This window comes from Balaenoptera ricei, chromosome 1, assembly GCF_028023285.1.
Source record: "Balaenoptera ricei isolate mBalRic1 chromosome 1, mBalRic1.hap2, whole genome shotgun sequence".
NCBI classification, from domain to species: Eukaryota; Metazoa; Chordata; class Mammalia; order Artiodactyla; family Balaenopteridae; genus Balaenoptera; species Balaenoptera ricei.
In genome coordinates, this window is record NC_082639.1 from 165,741,785 (window position 1) to 165,749,400 (window position 7,616).

Sequence of the window (7,616 nt, forward strand, 5' to 3'; positions counted from 1 at the left end):
AGCACCCGGTTCTCATCACAGCATCTCTCTTTCTGTGGTGGTTGTGGACCTTAAGTCTGCATCGCCCTCCAAGGTTTATGGCGCTTTTCCCACCAGGTCCGCGGTGTTGCCCGGGGAAAGACCGAAGACAAAAGCAGAATGAGGCATCCCCTGAAAGCTTCAACTTCTCAGACCCAGCATACACCACCAGAGAAGAGGGTCAAGCTGGCCGGAGGACTCGAACCCCTGAGGCTTTCTCTCCCTTGGGCTTTGCAAACCTCCCAGGGGCCGGCCAAGGCAGAGATATTTCGCAGGCGGCCACCCAGTGGCGGAGAGACGGGCGGGCGCGGGTGGGGGCCTGGCAGCGAGAGAGGCGCGAGGGGGTGGCCCCCTCCCAACTGGAGCCCGGCTAAGGGGCAAGGCCGGCGGCTCGGCGGGGACTCTAAGCCGCAGGCTGGGGTGCGGCTGGGGACTCGTGGCGCGCCCGCACTCTAGGGGCCCTCCGCAGCTTCCACCTCTCCAAGAGACCACGGTGAGGGTCCGCCGGCATCCCGGGCGCGGGGGGCGTTGGGAGACTTGGCGGCGACAGTGGGCTGTGCGGAAAGGCCGGGCGGACGGGGCGTCGGACCCCTGCTGCTCTCCGCGCCTTCCCGTCGGGAGGCGGACTCTGCGTGGCGGGAGACCCGGGTCCGCGCGTTTCCCCAGCCGCGGGCGCGGGGCGGAGCTGCCTGCCTCGGACACCACGCCCGTTCGGGGGCGGCGACCGGGACGGCGGGGAACCTCCAGCAGGTTCGCTCGGGTTCTGAGGCTGGGTGGCCGGACTCGCCGGAGGTCTAAGGCGCTTGACGTTTGGTCCGTACCTGACCAGGGGTGTCAGTGAGCTTTGTCCCACCTCTGCCCTGTTGCGGTGCCCAAGGACGCGAAGTCCCTCAGTTACAAGGGAGAAGTCAGGGTGTGTACACAGGCCCCGGCGCCTCCCGGGAATCTCGGGATCCCCACCTCTGGGCTGAACCCCTGTGGAGGCTCTGAGGCTGTCTTGGAGGACAGTTCCTAACTAAACTGAACTGTGAAACTGCTGCCGATGTTCTAGAAGACCCCCTCTGCATCTGGGAAGGTCTAGACTGGGTTGGGTTGAAGGACCAGAAGCTGGGAGAGTCTGTCCATCACAGGAGTTACCTCAATGAGGAGAGTGGACGGGTGAGGTGAGTTTTCTGCTTTCATTGTGACCCTCGAGCAGTTATCTGGATTAACCCCTCTGTACTCAGGGGGCCAGGACAAGTGTCCAGAGTAGGTGCATATCCCCCCAAAAGGGGAGGGTGCGGATGAGCTTTCAAAGCGCTCTAACTCCAGAGTCTGTGCCTTCGTTAACCCACAGACCTGAACTGCATCTTCTGCCCACCTCAGGGTGTGGAGGACACCAAGTCCCGGCCTTGGAGACCCGTTCTCCTAGGGGTCTAGGGCTAGAAGCTCCAGGGTGCCCTATCTTGGCATGCGGGGGCTCTGCGCCTTCTAGAATCATCCCAGCCAGCAAGACAGGGCACTAGGCAGTGGGGTTTGGCTGCTTGGTATTGACTTTCTCTAGAAGATCTAGGCTTTAGCCATCTCTGTTCTCAAGCCCTGGGTAAATGAAGAGAAAATGAGGGCCTTAAAGTGTCGGAAGGCCTGGAAAGGGAACCCAATAAAGGGAACCAGGTAATGCACTGCTAGGCTTCAGGCTCCAGGGAGGACAGATAAAGGGGTGCTCCCAGGGAAGTCTTTTAAAGCCCCCGGCCCTCTGCAGACCGTGCCACAGCTCTGCTTCCCTCTAGAGCATGAGTGTATCTCTATCCCTGTGGGTCAGGCTGGGGTGCAGATGGGTAGTGCCTACTGGGAGCTCTACTGCCTGGAGCACGACATCCAGCCCAGTGGCACTATGCCCAGCAACAAGGCACTGGGGAGCTGCGCTGACTCCTTTCAACACCATCAGTAAGACAGGGCTGGCAAGCACGTGTCTGGGACTCTTTGTGGACCTGGAGCCTTCTGTCATAGGTGAGTGGGCACTTGGTGGGTTCCCCACCCCCAGCCCATATTCTTGCCATCCCCCAAATCAGCTGGGAGCTCTGCTTAGGGGAAAAACTCTTGGAATGCAGGCAATCACCAGCCAAGAACAACAATAAGTTCTGTTGCTTTTGTCTAGACTCTATCTTCAGGAGGGGTCCTGCGGGCTTCCTGTGCTGAGAGGGAGATTAGTCAAAGAGCTCTGCCTGGGAAACCACTAGATGTTTGAGTCAGGGGTCAGACCTAGAAAGAAGACTACAGAAAAGAGTGGATATTAAAGCAGAATCTTTAAACTTCCCTTTCCCTACCCTCAGGCTCTCAGGGATAACATTGCCTAAGGAACTGGGTGCTGAGTTTAACTGAAATGGGTCCCTTAATAGGATGTGGACCTGTGTGAACTTGGCTGTTGTTGGCTCTCAAGGGGTTCTCTGCTTCCTCCTTTCTGCGTCTGAATTTCCTCAGTTTCTTGTTCCTGAAAACGTCACCCCTCTTCCATCTTCCTAAAGACGTTGTTATAGATGTTGAATTGTGGAGTGGGTTTTCTGCATTAGTCTGTGTTCTTATTCCAATCAAAAGTCAAATGAGATTCCCCTGAACACACCACTGATTCCTTACTAAGCAAAATGAAGTGGCTATGATGAGAGGGAAGGGACTGCAAAAGGGACCCCCGAACTTTCCCCCTCACAGCCCAGGTAGGACTGGCCTTTACAAGTGGGCCTCGGGAATGCTGTGTGCCCTTCAGGCCCCGCTCTTCGGTTCTACGTGGGGGAGCTCAGCAGCAAAGGTCCTAGTGCCTGTGTGGAGGAGACCTTTCCTCCGCACAGGATGGGGTAAGAACTGGCAGGTATAGGCAGCTCTTCTACCCTGAGCAGCTGATATCTGGCGAGGAAGATGCTGCCAGCACCTCTGCCCGAGGCCACTACACTGTGGGGAAGGAGATCCTCGATCTGGTGCTGGAGTGGATCCAAAAACTGGTGAGCAGACCAAGTGCCCTTGGCACCTGGGAGGCTGGACTTGTGTGGAAGCAAGGGGAACCACAGGCCTATGGCTGGTGCTGGTTCCTCTGGCCTGTCTGTCCACTTGCTTCCTCTAGGGGGAGCTGCGTGTCCTGGGTGTGGATCTAGGGTTAGAAGTCTGAGTAACTTGCTCTGCCCTGAGCCTGTGGACTCTGGCTTCTGCCCTGCTGGTTCCTTGCTTTGTCAAGCCTGATTGTCTGATCCAAACCTTGTTTGATTTTTGATCCATCTCCAGCCCCAGCAGGTGGCAGGAAGCTGCCTCAGAAGCTCGGCTTGTTGTTCTTGGACTCCTAAGCAGGGCTTTCCAGCTGGGAGAGGCTCCTCTTAGCTTTTAGCCACTTTTCCAGTTTACCCTATCCCTTGCCTGAGGCCGGGAGAGCCAGGACCAAGGCCAGCTAGGAGCCAGTACTTTGGCACTTGCCCTTTAGAGGGATTGTCCAGACATACTCTCTGCTGCTCAGAGACTGAGGACTTGCAGGTGACCTGAGGAATGGGATTCTGTGTGAAAATATGACAAGGCACCCCCTAAGCTTAGACCTTTCTTAAAAAGGAGAATTTCTTTTAGTTGTCAACTTACATAAAGCCTACTTATTTTATTTTTTGCTTTAAAAAAATTTATTGTATATTTATTGTATATAATATATATTTATTGTATATAATAGATATAATTGTATACAACATATTAGTTTCAGGTATAGGAAATAATGATTTGATATATGTAATATTGCAAATGAAGGACTTTTATATTGTTACTACTCATGTGTCTGGTATAGTCTGATGCTTTTCTAGTCCAAGGAACAGCTACATCAGAATCACCAAGGGTACTTGTTAAACCTGCAGGTTCCTGGGTTCCAGTCTGAGGTTGGGCCTGGATACCACCACCACCAGTCCCAGTCCCACTCTTCTGCAACTAGGTGGCAGAGCTACAAAGCTGAGAGGGCTCAGCTCTCTGACTACAGATCCGATGTCCACCTGACCCTCATCTCCCCTCCCCTCACCCCTGACACTTCACACACACAGCACTGCCCTTCTAGGTCATCTGTCTCCCCGGAACTCCAAGCCTCTTGTAGGTATTCTCTTCTCACATCTATAGAGGTGAAGCAACAGAGCATGAGAGAACTTTCTGGAGTGATGGAAATTTCTATATTTTGATTGGTTTGATGGTTCTATAGGTATATACATTTGTCAAAGCATTCACTGTATGTATTATAATATGTATACAGTTAAGTATAAATTATGCTTCAAAGTTTTGTGTTTTTTAAGTATAGAAGTGAATACAGTTGTAATTAGGTCACAATAGTTTTGTAGACAGGAAAGAGTCCTGTCAGGAGAAGAGGGCTGGGGACAGATGATAATGCCATCTGCATCCTTAACAGTGTTATCTCCTACCCTAGACAGACCAGTATACCGGGCTTCAGGGTTTCTTGATCTTCCATAGCTTTAAGGAGGACACTGGCCCAGACTTCACCTCTCTGCTGATGGAGCAGCTTTCCGTTGACTGTGGCAAGAAATCCAAGTTGGAGTTTGCTATCTACCCAGCCTCTCAAGTGTCCAAAGCAGTTGGTAAGTCCATCCTTACCACCCATACAACCCTGGAGCACTTGGACTATGCCTTCATGGTAGACAATGAGGCCATCTATGATATCTGTCACTGTAACCTGGACATCAAGTGCCCTACCTACACCAACCTCAACCAGCTCATGGACCAGATTGTCCTCCATCATTGCCTCTCTGCATTTTGATAGTGCCCTCAATGTGGACCTCACAGAGTTCCAGACCAATCTGGTGCCCTACCTCTGCATCCACTTTCTGTTGGTGACCTGCTCACACATTGTCTCAAATGAGAAGGGCTATCATGAGCAGCTCTTGGTGTCAGGGATCACCAATGCCTGCTTAAACCCTCCAATCAGATGGGTCAAGTGTGACCCTCACCATGGCGAATACATGTTCTGCTCTGCCATGGAGATGTGGTACCCAAGGATGTGAATGCCACCACTGCCACTCTCAAGACCAGGTGCATCATCTGGTTTGTGGGCTGGTGTCCCATGTGTTTCAAGGCAAGTTAGGGATAAAGGGAGGGATTAGCACGTGTCCTGTGTAACCACTGAGAGGGGAGATTCCTTTAGAGCTGCAGGCATTAAAACATGCACTAGGGATTGGGAGAATCAGGCAAATAACAGCGTTAGAGGCTGTCTTTAACTTTTTTTTTTTAATTAATTAATTATTTTTGGCTGCATTGGGTCTTCATTGCTGCGTGCAGGCTTTCTCTAGTTGTGGTGAGCGGGGGCTACTCTTCGTTGCGGTACGTGAGCTTCTCATTGCGGTGGCTTCTCTTGTTGTGGAGCGTGGGCTCTAATGCGCTCAGGCTTCAGTAGTTGTGGCTCGTGGGCTCTAGAGCGCAGGCTCAGTAGTTTTGGCGCACGGGCTTAGTTGCTCCGCGGCATGTGGGATCTTCCCAGACCAGGGCTCGAACCTGTGTCCTCTGCATTGGCAGGCGGCTTCTCAAGCACTGCGCCACCAGGGAAACCTGGTTGTCTTTAACTCAATAGATCTCAACTTGTCTAGAGCCCAGGCCTTTGGTCTGTACACCAGGTTCAATTCTATTTGAAAACTAGCCTTTATGAAAGGAAAGTATGTTTCATGTTTCTTAGCCTGGTATATAGGCATTCCCTACACTTGCCAGTCAGATTGGGGGCAGTGATTTCATTGTTCATGTGTGCCAGGGACATACCCATTTAATATGGCTCCTGCTCAGAAGGGAGTGCTTTTGGAAGCACAGAAAGGCCTGCCATTCAGATAATGGGCAAAACAGGGGTCAGAAGGTGTATGAATACTGTCTCTTCCTTTTGAGTAATTTGTTTATGCCCCACCCTTTCATCAGTTCACATTCCCAGAGGGTACTGGGCATATGGCCTAGTTTAAGTTTTATAGGTTTTGTTTCAGGGTGAGACTAGAAAGATTAAAGGTGGCAACTGTGGCATTTAGAAAATATACAGCTTTCCTGCCCCATTACACTGCTGCAGACATGACCGCAATGGGAGGGGAGGCAGGGACTCCTGGTCATAAAGATAATAGCAGCTTGCTAGTGTTGAAGAGTTGTCCTGTAGCTCAGAACAAAGGGGTAGGGAATCTGGGAGGCTGACTTCGTTTCTCAGCTCCATGTTAGGAAAGCTTCAACTATTCAAAGGAAGAATAGGTTGCCTTCAGGAATTGCTAGTAAGCTTGCTTTCCTTGGAAGCATTAAGGGGAAGTTGACCTTGTTTTTTGTTTTTTTTTTTAAACACTGAATGTCAAATACATTTGCACTGAATATCATGAAGGAACTGGCCTTGCCAAGATCTGAGGGCAGAGCAGACTTAATCTTGTTTGAAGAAGCCAAGAAGGCCAGTGTGGCTGGGGCAGAATGAGCCAGGGGGAGATTAGGAACAGCTAGGGCCTTATGGACCATAGTCAGGATAGCAGTGAAGCCAAGTTACCATGGCAACCAGTCAAAGTTCCTCTTTCATGTCTCTTAAGAATCAGGGCATGGACCAGAGGCAGCACAGGAGCCTCCCAGCATCCTAGTCTGTAATTTAATGACAGGGTTCCTTGTTTGTTCTCATTCCAAGAAACTGCTAGGGAGCAGTTATAAAGTATAAGTAGAATGAGGGTGATGATATAACTGGGCCAGTTCAGTTTTTGTATTCTTTATGCTCTCTTCCACTGCAGCTTTTCCTGCCCTTCCATGAGAAAGAAGCCAACTCTAGCCGATGGCAGCAATCTTGATGGCGACCTTCCCTAGGAGCCCTGGCCGGTGATGACATGTTCATCTTTCAGAACACGGGCTTCACTAAGGATGTGGGCAACAGGTTTCTGGTCTGTTCAGACTGTGAAATCGGACCAATTGGCTGGCATTGCCTCGATGACAAGAACAGTTTCTATGTGGCCATGGAAGGGGTTTCCCATGAGTAACTGAGGGGAAGGGAATCAGCTCCACACCCAGCTGTAACAGCTGCACCTCACAAGAACTGGCATTTAACCTGGTATAACTGTAACTGCCTTCTCTGTACTAATATAAATTATGAATATCAACATGTCCAGTTGAACATGCAGAGAGCTAATTGTGCTTCCTCAAAGCCTTGAGTGCATGCCTCTTGCTTAGTTTGCTTTGCATCACAACATTTCTTAATTTCCCTTTCCCCCCAGTTTTAGGACCCTGGGGTACTTTCACAAACTGATTCTTCTGCCTGGTATTCTGCCTGGGCTCTCTTTTATCCGGGAGCTCCCTTGTTTCTTGCTCTAGAACGGCAGTATTCAACCTTTTAGCCACAGTGACATATGAGAAGTGATGCTCATGTGCTGATATTTGAAACTCCACCTTTTTCCTCTCTCATTCAAGAACACATACGAGTGTCTGAGAATGACTTTTTCTTATGGCTAACTTTATCTACAGTAATTTATCCTTTTTAAAAGTAAAGCATTTACAAACCAGTATTTAACTGCTAATCAGAAACACATTACCTTGGACACATTTCTTGGAATCAGAATGGAGGGTATGGGATATAGAAGGGATAGGCCTTTGCCATATTATACATGAGTTTATAG

At 50.5% G+C, this 7,616-nt stretch overlaps 1 pseudogene; it reads left to right on the forward strand.

Annotated features, from left to right (window-relative positions):
• Window positions 1-1,818: 1,818 nt before the first annotated feature.
• Window positions 1,819-7,105, forward strand: LOC132375837 (tubulin alpha chain-like; annotated as a pseudogene).
• The last annotated feature ends 511 nt before the right edge of the window (window positions 7,106-7,616 follow it).